Source organism: Pinus tabuliformis, chromosome 9, assembly GCF_031772625.1.
Source record: "Pinus tabuliformis cultivar Carrire ecotype Pingquan chromosome 9, CPIR1, whole genome shotgun sequence".
Lineage (NCBI taxonomy): Eukaryota > Viridiplantae > Streptophyta > Pinopsida > Pinales > Pinaceae > Pinus > Pinus tabuliformis.
Genome location: NC_142307.1, coordinates 1,200,179,791 through 1,200,198,164, shown reverse-complemented (window position 1 = coordinate 1,200,198,164; position 18,374 = coordinate 1,200,179,791). Strand labels below are relative to the sequence as shown.

Below are 18,374 nucleotides of genomic sequence, written 5' to 3'. Positions count from 1 at the left end.
ATTATTCAACAACGAAACGAAACATTCAAACAACCTTTGGAATTAAATAAGGAACATCTAATTGTAGATGGTTTAACATTTTCATGGTGGCCCATTCTCCATTTCTCACTATCAAAAATATTTTTCATCCATTATACACACTATACCTCATCCTCTCACAAAGAATAAAATAAGCATAATCTTTGGATATGAATAAAGATCAAAGAACAAAATAGAGAAACAATATAAGAAAATATATCACCTCTGCAAAAAAATCCATCTGATGAACATAGAATAAAACATGGAAATATTCATTCTAGAGAAATGTTGAGATTTAATCATGTCTCTCAGAGTTCCTTATGAAAAGCAATAAATAAACATACATAACAATTTTCTTCATGGAAGAGGTGTGATCTTCACCAGATTCAACTAGGAAAATGGTACTACGAGATAGTTTAGAAGCTCCATTTTGGAATTGTGGGGTCTTGGCTAGGAAATAAGAAATCATCAAACTGTTATTTTCTATATTATAGGGTAAGTAGGGAGCAGAGTGCCATGTCCTTTCAATGTAGCTTTGAGAAAAACCACAATAAAGGTGGGATTGAACAAGGCTCTAGTCTCAAAATTCTGTAAGCTTGGAGTCTCTCCAGCTTCAATTACATAAGTTTTCATAGATGGAAATGCACAACCAACATCATGCTAGCCCCATCATAGCCATTGGCTTGAATATTGATAAGATCAATTCAAGTGCCACATTTTCGATATAAGAATCATCTATTTTTATAATGGCACTTAAATCGAAGGATTTATAAACCTTTAAGTCATTACTCTAGGCTTAATTCAATCAAGATATACTCATTGTTTGCCAATAAATTGGATCTTTTGAATTTATACATCTTATGTATTAGTTTTTTTTTCATGTTTATGTGGTAATGCGATTATGTGATGTCTAAGTAGTGTGGGTACATGTTCTTAGGGATTGGATGTTCCGTACCCAAACTTGTACTTGACCATGTATCATCTACACACAAGTTGTAAATATCCATCCTTGTACCATGTTGTATCATGTAACATGATCACACACTCAACATGTCTCGTGGGACTTTGGGGATGCATATTGATTTCAGCAATGCCAGTGCTGATTTTAGCAAAAAAATTGTATAATATTAAAATTGTGCTATTAAATTTGCATTTAATGGTGAGCCCACAAGAAAACCCTAAAATAATTAAGTGTTTCCCTCTTTTTATACCTTTAATCCCTAATTTCATGTTGACTTTGGCATCTTTAGTTTAGATATGTGATCTTGAAAGACACCAACAAAAAATAAGAGAAGTAGGTGAATTTCTTGTTGTTTTATTGTAAGAAAGTAGTGTGGAATGATTCAAAAATAAGCATTCTTCATAATATTTACATACTTCACTCCCCAAGTCCTCACATTTTAGTTTTAGCAAGTTGTGAGTTTTTAGATTTTCATTTTTATCATTTTCACCCCATCTCTAGAAAGGGAAAGAATGTCAATGTTCATTTTTATGTCATGAATGCTAATTGATGAATGGTGGACATTGAAATGATTTAAATCTAAAAATGAATACAAAACATCTATCATTTATATTAATTTTGTTGCTCTTGTTTTCTCCCAATATTAGTGTATATAAATTTGATATATGCACCTCTCATATAAGCTTGTCACTTGTTTTGAAAAATGTCGTACTTGAACCCATACCTTGGAAACTTAGTTTTATGTTAGTTTTATATAGCTAAAAATGAAAAAATGAGCTTATTTTGTATTTTTTAATGCTTGTTATGGTTTGCCAATTTTTTACCGAATGTTCTTGAGGTCTCGAAGTCAAGGCCCTTAGTGAATTTTTTTCTACTTTTCACATGATGTTTTTGAGCTCTCGAAGTCAATACCCTTAGTGAGTTTTTGGTTGTTGTTTACATGATGTTTTTGAGGTCTCAAAGTCAAGATCCTTAGCGACTTTTTTTTCTTCTGATTTTGCGGTTTGCAACACTAGGAAAACATCAAGTTTAGTGTAAGAAGGAATATTAATAATTTGTTGAGCTTACCATTAAGAGTGTGAGATTCCACTTCCTCCTCACTTGGCATGTGGTCCCATTTCCTATCTCCTCTACAGGTTTTTAATTTATTTCTCTGTTATATTACATGTATAAAGTTGATTTTGAACTAATTTTTTACGACTACTATATCTGTGTGTGTGTGTGTTTATTTTTGAAATGTTGCATGTCAACCTCATGTTAACCATTGATAGACTTGCACATTATTCTCATATACGGATGTAAAAAGCAATTATTTGTGAAATAAGATATTTTTTTAACTTTCAAATACTATATATATAAAGCGGATATTGAAATATATTTTTATTACTAAAATCTTTTTAAATGTTGTGTCAACTCCATATTGTGTACAAAAGGAATTGTACATCTCTTATAAAAACTCTCTTTGGTTTAATAAATTTTAATTGCACTTGTTATAAATTTAAGTATAACATGCTTCTGAGAGACATGGGTGACATAAGTTCTTAAATGGATAAATTCAAATTTCCATTTAGAAATTTTATCCAAATTTTAATTGAAATCTTGTTAAAAGTTTCTTAATTCCATTTTAATGAGAACTTTGATCATAGAAATTATCTACAAAATTTGTAAACTAATGAAATTTAAAAAAAACTAATAGCTCAAGGTAAAACTTTTGGGCATTTTTTAAAAATCAAGATGTTATGTCATCTTGAAAATAAATATTTGAGGGTGTTATATATTATTATGTTTTAGAGCTGTTTGGGACATAATTTTATGAGAGAAAATGTTGTAGTACGGAGTAGGTTGAGCCACATTGAAGGATATCATTTATGACATTGCTTTCCATATCAACTAAAATCCCTCACCGCAATGGACAAGGGCCTTTAAAACATTTTAACTAAGGTTGTATGACTCTTTTTTCCTTATTGGTCTCTATCAATGCTAGTCATACCTTTACATTTAGATTTAAGGTTTATTGCGATAAATTTACTGCTGGATTCCCCACCAAGATCTCACCTATTCTTGGTAATTTATCAAAATTATCACCTAGACAAGCTTTTAAAACGTTTCCACTAGGTTTGTATGACTCTTTTTGCCTTGTTGGTCTTTGTCAATGCTGGTCATAACTTTACAGTTACAGTCAAGGTTTATTGTGATAAATTTCTTGCTAGATTCCCCATCAGGATCTCACATATTACTGGTAATTTATCAAAATTATCACTTTTTTTTAGTTGTTTTCATCTGGATCCTTGCAGTTTCTTATTTGAAGTTCTGGAAGACTATATTTTGCACTGAAGAATAGATATGGTATTGATATTCTGTGGAGAATACTTTGTTTCTCTGAATAGATTTATTTATTTCTTTGATGCATATAATTCTATTTTCTGGTGTGCTTACAAGAGATTTAGTTTGGAAACCTTTTATTGGGAAATATAGAACAACAATGCACCATAAACCATAATGGCATAAAGGGAGCACAACACAACAATTTGATATTTAATCATTTTAGTCAGAACTATAACAAAATTGTCTTTTAGTAGATAAACTAAACAAACTACATATTAGATATTTGTTTATTCCTAACAATATATAGCATGTACTTTGCAGGTGCCATGGTTGTTGTTGAGTGCAAGGATCATGATGGGAAAATCTTATTCTATGATGAAGGACCCACCGATGACAATAGGCTTTTCAAAACGTTTGTAGAGGGTGAACACAAACATGAAGGTTGTGAGGCATATAGAATGGTAAGTCCCACATCATGCAACTTTCCATTAGATAGCAATTGTGATACAATCTCTTTAACCCAAAACATTAGAATTAATTCCAACGAAAGAACAATTGTTCCTTTTGCCTTAAGATCTAGTAAGAGTTGTCATGCTTGTTAGGTTGTGATGGAAGAATATAATATGTATTCTGAGTAGGTTTTTAACCATTCTGATTGGTGCCATATCTCATAGATTCTCATGATATATAATCTATGTTATATATAGGTATAAAGGTTGTATTATTTAGTTTAATGATTCGTGCATTATGATGGTATTCATTAACTTCACTAATTTTTTATTAATACTGTAGAATTTTGGATTAATCACCATCTCTATCACTCCTTTTTTCCCTCTCTTTCTATGCTTTTGACTATTAAAGGCCCTAAAGTGGTTAGGATAGGGCTACATGGTTGATCCAACACAACGTCTTCTAACTATTATCTGATCCAATCCATTATGAATCAGACCTCCCCTGTTTCGAGGTGTTTTGGCTACAAAAGTTAAATAATTCTAGGACTTCAGTGCCTGCTCAATGTCTAGCTCTAGTGTTAGTTTTAATTGGGTCTCTCAGCTCTAACATGTGACCAGGGTCTTTCTCAACCTCTTTTCCTAGATCTTCGTAGGTTCTTCTTTTGTCTCTATTGAAGCTGTATGATCTTTCTCAACATCTTGTTAACCTTTTTCTCTGGTTATTATTAGTTTTTCTAGGTCTGCACCTTTTTTCCTTCAAATTGTGTTGGTCACAGTTAATCAGTTCCTTGGTGTCTATGGCAAAAAAATATCACACTTTTGAAGATAGTGTCCAAAATCTCAAGTGTGAGATTCATTGCACCTCAGAGGGGGACATTGTCACCTCACCAACCTTCTTCTCACTTTTGGCCAACTTTCCTCTGGATCAAGGGGAATTCTCCTTGTAGATAATAGAAATCTAATGTCCCAATCAAGCCAAGTCAAGAGCTCTCCAAGGCATCTACTTCACACTCCACGGATCAAAGGATCTGATCAATTTGGGTTTAGGTGGTAGATAGGATTTCTAGGCTTCTTTAGGGTGATTAGAGTTTGAGTTCAATGGAAATGTCCCCAAACATACACAACCATAAGATTCCTTAGAGAGTGGAACCATAGCAAAACAACATGAATGACTTGCAAAAGGTATAAGGTGATGGAGAATGAATGATCAATGTCTTAGCTTATCAATGAAATTTTGGGCATATGGAGTCAGTGGGAAAAGTTTCCAAGAGAGATCATGCATGAGATTCACAAGACAATGTTGAGCACTGAGGGAGCTAAATGAAGGTCTCTCACCTTGTCAATCATGAATCTAGGGAAAAAAAAGGAGAGCTAAATGAAGGTCTCCTACCCTTGTTAACCTAGGAGACTCAATTTTTGAGATAAATGAAAAGAGAAAGAGGCAAACAAAGGTCTCTTACTAATTCAACCTTTTGACCATGAAAACCAAGATACTATTTATTTCTTTTAAATTTTGCACAAGTAACCCCCAATCTCCTCCACATGGACATGCAAGTCCACAATGATTATATTTCCAAATAAACCATAGGTAAGGATCTCACCATTATTATGTATTTCCTTGGCAAAGGAATAGGCTTTTCAACCATGTGGACTCGCCAAGTGATCTTGTAGGTTGGCCCAACCTTCTTGTATTTAAGGTCACTTAAGAAAATATGGAAAAGTTGGCTCCAATTAAATCAAAATGTAGATCCTTGTAGGTTAGTCCCAGGTCCATTATAGGTCAGCCAATCAAGTTTTGTTCCATGTTCAAATATGTGTATATTTTCTCCAAAGAAAACAAGTTTTAATGTTATTAAGATATAAAATTACATATAGTAGATGTTGTGCATACTATTTTTCTGATAGAACCCCATTATGATTCTTCAGAATGCTAGAAAAAAATACCTATAAAAGTGCTCCCTTTATATAAGAGGGATAACAATACATCCTCAAAATAATTAAAGTATCAAAATAATAAGCCCTGAAGGTTGTTTCAGTATTAGTGCCATGGAAAAAAATAGCATAAACATATGTCAAAAAGGTATACATTATTAGTTGTCAAGATATCTCTATTTTGGTTCCCGTATTTGTGATCATAACTTTACGACTGATAACAACTAATTTCTCGATCAGTTGGATTAGGAAATGCATTAAAATCAAGTAATGAGGGTAAAGAAATAGATCTCGGAGTTATGTGTCTTGCTGCAAAAAAGCATTTTAGTGATACAGGGTATTCACTGAACATGGATGAAAGACAACCACATGACCATAATAAAAGGAAACTCTATATTCTATAGATTTGTATTGCATAGGAGCACAAACTAAAAGTACAAATTTTGTTTTAAAATTTGTTGTTGATGACATGGATAAACCTCCAACCAAAAATCGGTCATCCTAAATATATTAATCTAACCTTATTTTATCCCATTTCACTATTTAGACTCCATCCTATCATATCTCACCTCTACTTTTATTTTTTAGCACAATTGGGTTCCCCTCAACTTGGGCATTACATCTTAGAAGTTAGAACCCCCCACCCAAATTCTCATTTTATTTTCTTTCATGGAAAGGGTCATTCTAATATTTTGAATGTTTTGCATGTTCAATGCTTTTGTGAAAATGTCTGCAAGCTTATTTTCAGTTTTGCAGCACATAAATTCATCTTCTTTGCGTTGCATTTTTTTCCTGTTGAAGTGATGTATGTGCTTAGTCCTTGCATGAAGTCTAGTCTCTTCATGAGCTTAAATACACTCTCATTATCATAGTAGAGGGGTGTGGCTTGAGTATTTTGAAGGTTTCTGTCACCTTGAACCATCCTTAGCAAGTTTGTTATATTGATGGTTTCATCGTCTTTTAAATGTGCATCCTCAAACAAATCCATCAAGGCTATATTTACCATCTTATGAAGCTGATTTTTGCACCTTTATTGAATTTCTATGGCCTTCTCTGCCTTTGAGGTAATTCCTAAAACTCTTTCACAACTTCCAATTACCTTTTTTTTTGGAACAATATGCCTTTAATATTTAAAAAAAAAAGTATTTACAATAGAAATGCAAAAGTGTATTTGCGTGAACTTCATAACTTCTTCTTAAGAGCCACCATAGCATAAATAAAAGCATAATGTTCTATGTGATCTAAATATTTGGCTATGTGAAGGGAAAAAAAAATCCTTTTTCCAAAAGGCTAAAAGGCTAAAGATGATGGTGTACCTCATCTTTTGACAATGTACTAAAAGTAGACAAAGAGAAAACCTCCATATTAAAAATAGACATACACCTGAATTCCATGGCACAAACAACACTAAGATCCACATGTAATTCAAAGGCCCTATAAAATCACTATAGAATTACCATGACTGTGCAATGCAACATGATAATTCACCGTGGCCTGAAGTAACACATTATGCTGAGTAGTCTCAAGCAAACCTCAACATCATATAGAAAACCAGCACTCCTAGAAAATGTGCTTGACAGTATCCAAGTGCTTTCAAAATGGGAAAAGTATATCTAAGAACTCTTTTCCACCTAACCATGGAATGAATTCGATAAATTACTAACCACAAAAAAACTTACAGCATATTGGAAATTTGCACCATCCAAATTCTATGAATATGACAAACCGAATGTTCTTCTAGATACTTATATACCAATCTTTCGTTAAGCATCAAGGAAAGAAGATGCCTTTAATGAAGCACTAAAAACATTCTACGGGAGTCACATTGAAGAAATAGATGGCCAAACCTCCACTCCTAGTCCTGCCAAAATGGCCCAGGAATATCAATGTTCTTGAACAACTTGGATGCTGGAATAAGGGCTTGCAACTCTATGATCAAGGGGGAAACAAGAGGTGAGAGGGCCATACTCCTGAGTAAGAGGTTTCCACTCCTTCTAAGCATGAGTGCTAGGATCCCAGAATTTCCGCCAGGAAAAAATGCCCTTACAACTCAATCTTTGCACCTGAAGTGTGGCATATTTGCAACACCATCACTGCTAACTTTCAATTTTTGGAGAAGATATTTCATTGCTAGCTTTAAAATATGTTCAAAGAACTTGTATTGGGAAACATTCAAGCTCCTCTCTATTCACTATGGTCATTGAACAAAATAACTTAGAAGTTCACTGAGAAAATAGAGAAATAAGCCATTGAACAACATAACTTAGAAGCATTTATGGGTCTTGAAGGAAGAGATGGAAGATAAGTTGTGAGTTAATTTTATGTCTTACATATATTTGTGATATTGATTTCTTAATAGGCTAAAAGACCATATGGAACATGTGAGAAGTTTATCTGTTGGCAATTTTTATTTATTTATTTTATGTTTATTTATTTTATTTTTATTTTTTATTATTTATTTATTTTATTATTATTATTATTATTTTCTTTTGTTTTGTTTTGTTTTTTTTTGGCTTTGGGACTTCTACTACTAGCTTTCTTCCTAGTTGGCTTTGTAATCTACGATAACTATAAAGAAGTATGATAGTTTGTGTTTAGTTCTTGGTACTTTTTACAGATTTAAATTTGGATAATTTGTCAAATATTTTCTTGCTCAATCACAAAACATTTTACCTTAGCATTTACAACTATTAATTATTTTTCATTAGTTCCTCGAACGTCCTGCATCTAAGAATGCCTATTATATTTAGTTTTGGACAACCACTCTGAGATTTTTTTTTTTTTTTTTTCCAATCTTGGCTTGCTAATTGTTTCAATTTTTCTTATATAAGGAGAATAAAAAATAAGCCGAGGTGGGCATTGGATTCACTAGTTAGGCTGTGACATATTTGATAATTACGTCAATCACATTCCCATCATACGCACACATATGGCTTCGTGTGTCATGTGATGGAGCATTGGTGTCTCTCTTCAAAGCCCATGGGACCTCCCAACCAATGGTGGTGAGAATATCACCTTTTAGCCATCAACTTCAACACCTTAAAATCACAAAACGAACTTGGCCCTTCAAACTTGTTATATTTGACTAGTGGGGCGGATGAAACTGGGCTTCCCAATGACAGGTTTGATGCCTATATCCCTCATTTATAGGGTCAATGATAGTTTGTGCCTAAGTGTAGGGAACATGTGTCAATCAACCTATTTCCCCACCACTCACTAGTATAGACCATGGCACAACATTCCACACTACAATCCTCCATTTATTGAAATAACCAGAGCAATGAAGAGGCTATATATATTGTTTGGTGGATAAATGCAATAAATCAATCATGAACAAACAAGTGAGAAAGCATGGAAATATTATGCTAGTTTAGAGGCAGTTTAATTAACAAGCATGTTGTTTGATATGGTGTGCATTCCCAGTGTATCTTTAATGTAAAAGTGAGAAGGAAGAGATGAAAGAATCTATGCAAAAGATTATAATGGTTCACTTCTCTTCTTTTGAACTTATCAATTTTACTAATTAGACTATGAATTTGGATCACCACAAACTGACTCTTTGAATGAGAGGTCCATTGTGTTTTTCTCTTGGACAGTCTCAACACTGATGAAGACTGTAACTGGGTGTAGTGTCTAGGTGTCAAATTTTCAATTGTTTAACAACTTGGAAAAAGATGGTTCATTGTTTGTCTATTTCTATTTTTGAGTCATGATTGTGTATCATGAATAACATAATTTATGACCAACAAAAAAAATTCAATGTCGATGAGAATGTGCGTTGGAATTTGATGCCAATGCTAGACTATAACTCAATGCATGCTTTGATTAACCTAAGAGCTTGGCTAATGATGGTTCAATTTTGTATTTTTTTTTACATTTTTTTGTTTTGATTGAAGGCTAATTATAATTACTATTTGTAACAACATAAATTTGTACCTTTAACAAAGCTTTCAATAATGAAGCATGACTAGATGCAACACTGTGATGCTAATGGAAGTATACCAGGATACAATCACATGGCACCTCAACTATTATTAAATTGATTATGAATCACACACGTATGTTTGTTCAATTATTTTTCTTATGTTGGAATACACAGGATAACAACACCTCCTGGGCCAATTGGGTTATCAGACCTTGAATTACAATATTTTAGAAAGACTAGTTGATACATTTACAAGTTGGAGTTTTGATCCTGATTTCAACGAACCAAATTGTATGAAGTCAATAATGTTTATAAGTTTGTAATCCACAATTAAATTCATCAAGGAAAGTTGAATGATGGTAAAATTTAAATACTCCTGCGAGTGTTTGATTACTATTGGAGTTGTGGAATTTCTTATTACACTAAATTTTTCTCTACTTATAACTTTTATTTCATTCGAGTCCTATCTATTGTTTGTCATTTCTATGAGTTAAACCTGAATTGTTTTGTGTATATGTTAATTTTGGTCCTTATAAACTCTTTTGTAGTCACACCCATATTCCAATCTATAAGGATATAGATATGTTGTTATGTTACAAGTAGTATCCAAGCAACATTTTTTCCTATGGAGAAGTAGGACCAAAAGAGGGATAAATATTGTGAGTGCGTATGGGAAACAATCTTCAAGAAAACTTTGTCAAACTCCTGGCATCCCTAAGCATAGAAGCAAAAAGGTCAAAATTACCGAATGTGCAGGTAGTATGCATTAAAGTTGAGTTCTTTATCATTCTAGATGGCATCATTATTTAACTTTTTCCACCTTCAGTTCAACTCAGTGGTCCCACATTGTTGATTTGTAAGTCAAAGGTTCTTGTAATTGTTTCAACTAAAATTTAAGTCCATTTCAAATTGTTCTGGTGAATATAATATATGTTAATCTGAAACACTAATGTACAAAGTATAAACCTACCAGAGATAATTACAACTACATCGAATCTAAAAAATTATATTCACAAGCTTGGTTGGTCTTTCTACTCTGTTGCAAAAACAGGCCATAGATCCCAAACAAGATTTCTCTCATTCCTATATTTATTTTATTTTTACTGATCTCATTATCCCCTTTAGTTAATCCCTCTGCTAATATTCAGTGAAGGGCTAAACTTGTTGGTTGAATAACTTCGAAAGATGGCAAACTGTAATGGTGCAACATTCATTTTGATTTTATGCATTGTACAATACTAAGTGGGGGTTGTAATTTTGCAGAATTTGCAATGGAGCAATAGGGGATGTCTGCTGATGTGTTTCAAAAAGCCTTTTTAGCAACGAAAGTGGGGTTTTTTTCTCTTGTTACAGAGGCATGGCCTACAGATCCACAACTTGCAGTAGTTGGGTCTTGATGTTTAATAGGGGTTCTTTGTGCTGGGATACTTTATGTTGCCAATCTAGGAAATTCCTGCTTTTTTTTAGGACTACAAGAAAAAATTTTGCCATGCAATTATCAATGGAGCATAATACAGGTATTGAGACTATAAGGCACTTAGAGTTACAATCTTTGCGTCCAGATGACTCTCATATTGTAGTTCTAAAGCACATGGTTTGGTGTGTGAAGGGTGTCGTTGAGGTACATCTAATCTCTGCTTAATTCACTGTGTTAATACTCGACAATTTTATCTTTACTATCTGGTTGATACATACATTCAGTGTGGATTTGGGTTGGATGTAAATTTTTAATTCTTATTTATCTATAATCCTACAACTTGCTTGAAGAGTTTTCATGTTCTACTATGTTTCTTCCTTGTAAATGCTTTCACTGAATAAATCAATAGTGGAGAGGTTACCTTGATTATGTATTAAAAAAATTTAAACTATATGTCCAATTTATAAATCATCATCAAATAAATTACATGTGCTAGATAGCCTTATATTTGGTGACTTTTGTGTATCTATTTTGGCTAGAAAAGGAAATTTTCATGATTGTTAAATCATAGTAAATCTAGATATCCACCCATCTATGCATGTAGTGGATAATAGAACAAGATATCAACATGATAATTCACTTTTTTTTTCAAACAACTAGGAAATACAAATCTCATCCAACTTTGTTTGAGAGAATGGATTTGTTCAATGGGTTACCCACTGTTGCCAATAAATTCAACTTTTGGCTCTCACAAATATTAGAGGAGATAAGGGAGTTTCACATATATAGGCATGGCTAAGATAGGTATATTTTTAGGTTCAAAGTCTAGAAACCAAAGTTTTAAATAGAGAAGAGACTCGTCGCAAAACTAGGGGCCATCCTTCAAAGTTCAAGATGTGTTCTATCAATCATATTTTTGAACTATATGATGTAAAACCTTCTAGAACAAAAACTAACAGTGACAACTTGGGTCCAATTTACTTGTATCGAAGGCACTACATTTTCTTAGGGACATATGCCATTAAATCTACTGATCAATAGGGGCTACATGATTATAGATTTTACAATGATCATGCCATTATGTGTTGATATTTTTTTAAAATCAATGCCTATATATGTAATTTCAAGCATTGCCATAACTCACATAATTATTTGAAGGGTGCTAGCTCAATGGAAGAGCACCTGCCTTACTAAGCAGGGGGTTGGTGGTTCGATTCCACTGTGCCCTAACATGAATTTATCAATGATATTGTAGTTTTTTTTAATTAAATACTTTTTTATATTGATTTATTTCAATGGAGATATATTTTTCTAGATTCATTATTTTATGTTGTCTCTAAAGAGACAAAAGTGATATTGTATTGTCTTTAAATATAATTTTTTATTGTCTCTAGAGAGACAATAGCTAGGATTAAAGACATATTATCTCTATAAAGACAATGTCTTTAATCCTTATTATTGTCTCTAGATAGAAAAAAATGAAATTGTCTCATAAGAGACAATAATGTTTGTGTTATATATCGTCTTTATAGAGACAATTGTTTAAGACAATAATTTGAGACACCCACTTAAAGATAATATTTAAGACAATAAAAAAGTTTTTTTTTGTCTCAAGTTAAGACAATTTACCCAAAAATTGTCTCATAAGAGACAATAATGCTTGTGTTATATATCGTCTTTATAGAGACAATTGTTTAAGACAATAATTTGAGACACCCTCTTAAAGACAATATTTAAGACAATACAAAAGTTTTCTTTTTTGTCTCAAGTTAAGACAATTTACCCAAAAATTGTCTCAAATATTGTCTTAAAACCCCCCTTGTGTAGTAGTGAGAGTTTAATACTTTTTAATATTTAAAATATAATTTATATGAAATTGAGATGAAGATACTTTAACAAAATATTGTATTCCAATGAACCAATTAACAATAAGAATTTACAAGTATTTAATCCGCCCCAAAATAATCTTTCTTGTTCCAAACCCACCAACCAGGCCTTCCATTTACAATAATTAAAAGTCTTCTTCCTGAGAGGGGAAATTTCAGACTAATCCCAAATTCAAGGGCCTAGCTTCAGTGTTTTTCATGATCCATTTCAAAACTTAAAGTACACAGAGTGACCAAATGAAATTTGACATCAAAATCAAAGCTTCAGTTCAGTATTGCGCAAAATCAAGGTCTTAATTCAACTATTTTCTAGAGCCCTTTTTATGGCAGGTATCTACAGTGGCCACTGCCAAAAGCAGCAAGCATCTTAGAACTCATATGTTCTTCATATACAACTGAACTTGATAGTACCCAAATGAAAATATACAAAATCATCAAGAGCTGTAAGTTCTTAAACAAGAGAACACCCAAAACAATCCTTTCTTCACACACATAGAAAAGATATATCACTGGAAAATTGATATTTACATTAGCGAATCTTCCAGGACAAGAAAAATGCCATGAATTTAAAGGAAACTTTCTAGTGAATAGAAAAGGTTGGCATTACCAATTAATATATACACAATTTCTTGAGGGATCCGATCCTTGTACACACATAATCGTCCAAAGTAGGTTAACATAACGATTCGACAGTCACCTCAAACTAGAATAACATTTGATATCTAGAAGTTTGGGCCTATCTACAATTGAGATTGTGGACAACACTATCTTTTTATTTTTGTTTGGACTCAGGAAGTCCCTTTTGGATTTCAATTCAAACTATGGCACCATGTCCTAAGAAGCTTCCTTTACAAATATGATTATGTATCCATCATTGATTTGCCTACAACTCACCATAATTATGCTGCTTTGTGATCATGGGAAATATCCTAATGCTCATGCCCTTTGGAATGACACTTCTAGCTCCCTTACCTTAATTTGTAGGGAGAATTTCAATTCTTAGAGCAGTACAAACTGACAATATGAGATTCATAAATTTTGGATTCTTTGTGTTAGTATTTGGATTTGTACCCAGTACATCTATAGAAATCTTAGAGAGTCTATCTGAGATTGGTATTTGGATTTGAACCCAGTACATCTATAGAACTCTTAGAGAGTCCCTCTTCTCAGATAAGCGATGATCTCATCCTGAGTGCCCCCACCCAATTATGTTCAAACTTATTCTATTCTACCTACTCTAATATATATTTTACCTTAGTTTTACTTGTCATCTACCATAATGATATGTCGTATAATAATTTGAAGATGATTTCTCACTCAAAATCTCTTCGATTGATAAAGCAATAATCCCAAAACATACATGAGCCGTCGGGAGGACCATGAAATCGTTGGGGCATTGGAGACAGGATTCACATCATAGATCCGGGAATTTACAATGATTTTTCTGGATACCAATCAACGACGTAGTATTAAATTAATTGAACAATTTATCTTGGAAATTATGGGGTATAGGAAATTTTAAATGCAATCTTCCACTGGCATTTGTGATCATATGCAGCTTGCTTTGGCGTGCACTTATAGGAAGAGGGATTTCTTCTCTCTACTTCCATTTTCTTTTACAATTCTCGACACCCAATTTTCTTCATTGTGTGGGGCATTTTCGAGCATATTAGTAGGAAGCATGGGTGATATTTCATAAATTAGGAATGAAGGTGTTGTTGCTCCCAAGTTGCAAATACCAGGGGAGAGGAGTGTGTTAGTAGCGAGCATGATTCCTTATGTGAAAAATGTTCTTCACCTTGGAAATTTGATAGGAAATGCAGCTTTCTCTCACCTCATCTTAACCCAGTTGTAGATACATCAGAACCCACGTAGGGCGCCTATGGAGTCGACATTGTCTTCCTTATCTATGGTAGTCTCAAGGTTACCGATATGGTGAGAGTCTACAAAGACAAAATAGTTAAACACTTGGTTTACTTAGGTACAATCCCCCCTTCTTCACGAGTGATTGGCGTAATCACGACTTCTTTTGCCACAATTTTGTCTCTCTAAGACCATGGTGGGGATATTTCTTCCCTTTTATGTTGCAATTCTTTTTATTGCAAAACAAGTCCACCCATCAAAATTATGCTCCAATTTTTTTGTTTCTCTCAACTCCCAAGCAGTTTCAGACTTTCAATTTCCAGTCCCACATAATATATTGCAGGATTTTTACTGCGCCATAAAACTTATGATCTTATCAATTGAATTTTTGTTTGAATTAGCAGATCCAATTAGTAGAATAATAAAGCCAAGGTTAGGATTGAATCAAAATTATCATTTCTTTTTTCATTTTCACAGAATTACTCGACGCAAACAAGTACCAGCCATGGTGGATTAGAAATTACAATGTAACAACGAACTTCACGCTCTTAAACCATGGGGCAGATTTTATTGATGTTAAATGCACGTGAATGGTATTGTGCATCTCGTAATAAGTCAATACATATGCATGTGTTAATTGGATAATGAAAATGGAGTAACTGTTTGTCTTCCAGTAGATCCAGGCCTTAAACATGGGATTACCCTTAAATTATTTATTTCCTATTCATACATGAATATTATATTAAAATTCAATTAACTTGTCACTTATCTTCGAAAAACATATATTAATTTTTTTGAAGTTCCAGAAGATTGGAAACTTCCCTTTTAACAGTTTCAAAAACATTTTAATAATAATAATAAAAACAACAACAAATTTGCAGACTATTTCCCTATCTCCATTAAACTAAACAAAACAAAATTTTCGACTACTTCTATCTAACACCATATGTCTTACTAACAAATTTCTTACTAGATTTGAAACTTGAAGAGATGTCAAACATCTCCATTTTAAAATGGAACCAAAATTCCATTGATTGGAAGACATATGAGTGGCATTTGGAAGGATAGGAAATTGGTGAATGGGTGTTAAAACGATATAGGGTGGGCAAATATTTAGACAGAAATTGGTGAACTGAGATTAGAGTGGCCAAACCCATTGTGCGGCCTGGGGAAGGAGTCATTGGCCTTATCGATCTTTATATAGTATTTACTTTATTAGAAATAAGAGTTTTTATTGTTTAGTGATTTAGTTTTTCAAAATATTCGAGTTCCAAATCCATTATTCCTTTCTGTACTTTTTTGGCCTTTAGGAGCAATTGCTAATATAAACCTTATGTTCGCTAGTAAAAGTTATGGTTTTATTTGACGATGGAATGTAAGTTTATATATTACCCATACTGTAAAACAGACTAACCACTTTTAGATGGTGCCGATGCTTATGCTAGAGTCTTAAGGTTATACTTATACATCAATACGCATGCATTTATAAACAACAAGCGACACTTGAAATTATAGAAAATTTTCAATATAAACAAAACCGACATAGGGTTGCACCGGTGAAAAAACCAAATGGAAAGATTTCTATGTAGTTCAGATGCACCGACAATTATAGTGACTACCTATTATTCAATTACTAACAATGTTAACGTTTCTTATCCAGTAAACCTAAAAAATTGAGAAAGAACATTGATCACATCTAACTATTCATGACAACATAAAATTTAAAGCCCCGTAGAATCTCAAACGAGTAGATAGAAATAATTAGGACAATGGGACAAAATTTTCACAAGAGAAGTGAGACACTAACTCGTATGACATCACTAGGATGATTTTGTTTGAAAGTTTTGTGGAATTCCGCCCCGAACGACCGGACTTTCTCAATGCTGATCTCACAGGGGTTTCAAACCAAAGTAGCGATGATCCTGCTATCGGAACATTGGAACAAAAAAGCAAAGCAAACTGCACCTTAAGGGTTAAGGGAACTGGATACATATCTTTAACCCAATAAAATTTGGTCGTTGTCCTAAATTGAAACCCACTAAAACCATTACGGACGAAACCTATGGCAATAAAATATGGGTAAATTCGCTTGATTCATCTGTATGTAAAAACATCGTAGAAAATAGTACAGATTTCCATTCTTCCGGACTATTCAAGAGGGGAGATTTTTAACTTGAAATTTATCAAAAATATTACGAGCTAACCAACTTTGGTCACATGATTTATTTGTCTGCCTTCTATAGAAAACAAATTAATTATCATAGATAGAATCAAAATTGAGTACATGTATCAACAAATGTAGTAACGAAGAGAGATTTTCTAGCCTGGTTTTTTTTAGAGTTTACAAGTTACAACTTAGAAAGCAACTGACGATCCACAAAGAAAATATTGAACCCCGGTTTGAAAATATTGAAAGAAATTTAGTCTGTTGGTTTGTTCGATTGTAAGGCATTTTATTTTCTTCCAAATTTATTGAACAGATTTTTAAAATTTATTGCTTGTATTTCCAGATTCCCTTCATAGCTGTTCTAGCCTGGATCATGGGAAAACCCATGGACCTTGATTTTCACATTTTGGAGACGGCTACTCTATTTGCCACAGTACTGATAACAGCATATATTTTACAGATTTGATATAATCACCATCACCATGTGTATCATCCCTATATCAATGCGTTATATACCCTAGAAACTAATTATTTGCCTCAGCATTAGCCTTGATTGACAATATATAGAGTAGATTCATTTATGTTATGGCAATTAAATAAAATGTATGTTCTTTAGTCATACCCTGTAATGCTTGTTCACGATGGAACTTCAAATTATATGAAAGCGCTAGTGCTGCTGTTGTGCTACCTCGTCATTGCAACGTGCTTCCTTCTATTGGAAACGCTGCTCACAAAGCGTAAGGATTTGCTTGAAGGGATTATCAATATGCTAACCAAATATTTTTTTGGGTCTGTATGCCTTTATTTATAAGATAAATATGAGCAAAGCGTTAATTTCTGAAATATTCGGAAATCTGTAATCTAATTACACTCGTATCATCAATTCTAATATTATTTAATGCAATATCTACAGGCCATCCTCATCACGCTATAAGCACTCCTGTGCTGGATAAAAAAGTTGTGACAGCCACAATTCCCATGCCTGCTAAACAGGAAAGTTATACCCATCGAAATATCTCATTCACATTTCGAAGGGCAATACTCATTTGAATATATACATAACAGGTTGATGCAAAATGCAAATCTCAAATCTGTTGACTAATTTCTTGTAATGTTATTTCCAACTGTTATTGGAATTGATATAGGGACAGGAGCTTGGAGGTTGGTTCTGGAAGTCGGCATTGTAATTAGCAATCCGTTCCCTCATACTCCAAACGAGTCTTGAGCATTTTAATAAAGCAAACTAAACTATTATTCTTATCATAAAAGGGACAGTCAGATTATGTGTACTAAACAACTAGATTTCTCTTAGAAACGTTAGAAATATTTGCCGAATTTAATTTTTCCCTCAGGGGAGAGGTAGAGAGTTATAACTTTCGCGAAGCTACTTTTGTGAAACTAGGTTCGCTCACGGCGAAGCAGATTTCA

The 18,374-nt window shown here is 33.2% G+C and overlaps 1 pseudogene; it reads left to right on the top strand.

The window, feature by feature from the left end:
- LOC149152843 (vacuolar cation/proton exchanger 1a-like) overlaps window positions 1-18,171 on the top strand; it is a 198,678-nt pseudogene extending 180,507 nt beyond the window's left edge.
- The last annotated feature ends 203 nt before the right edge of the window (window positions 18,172-18,374 follow it).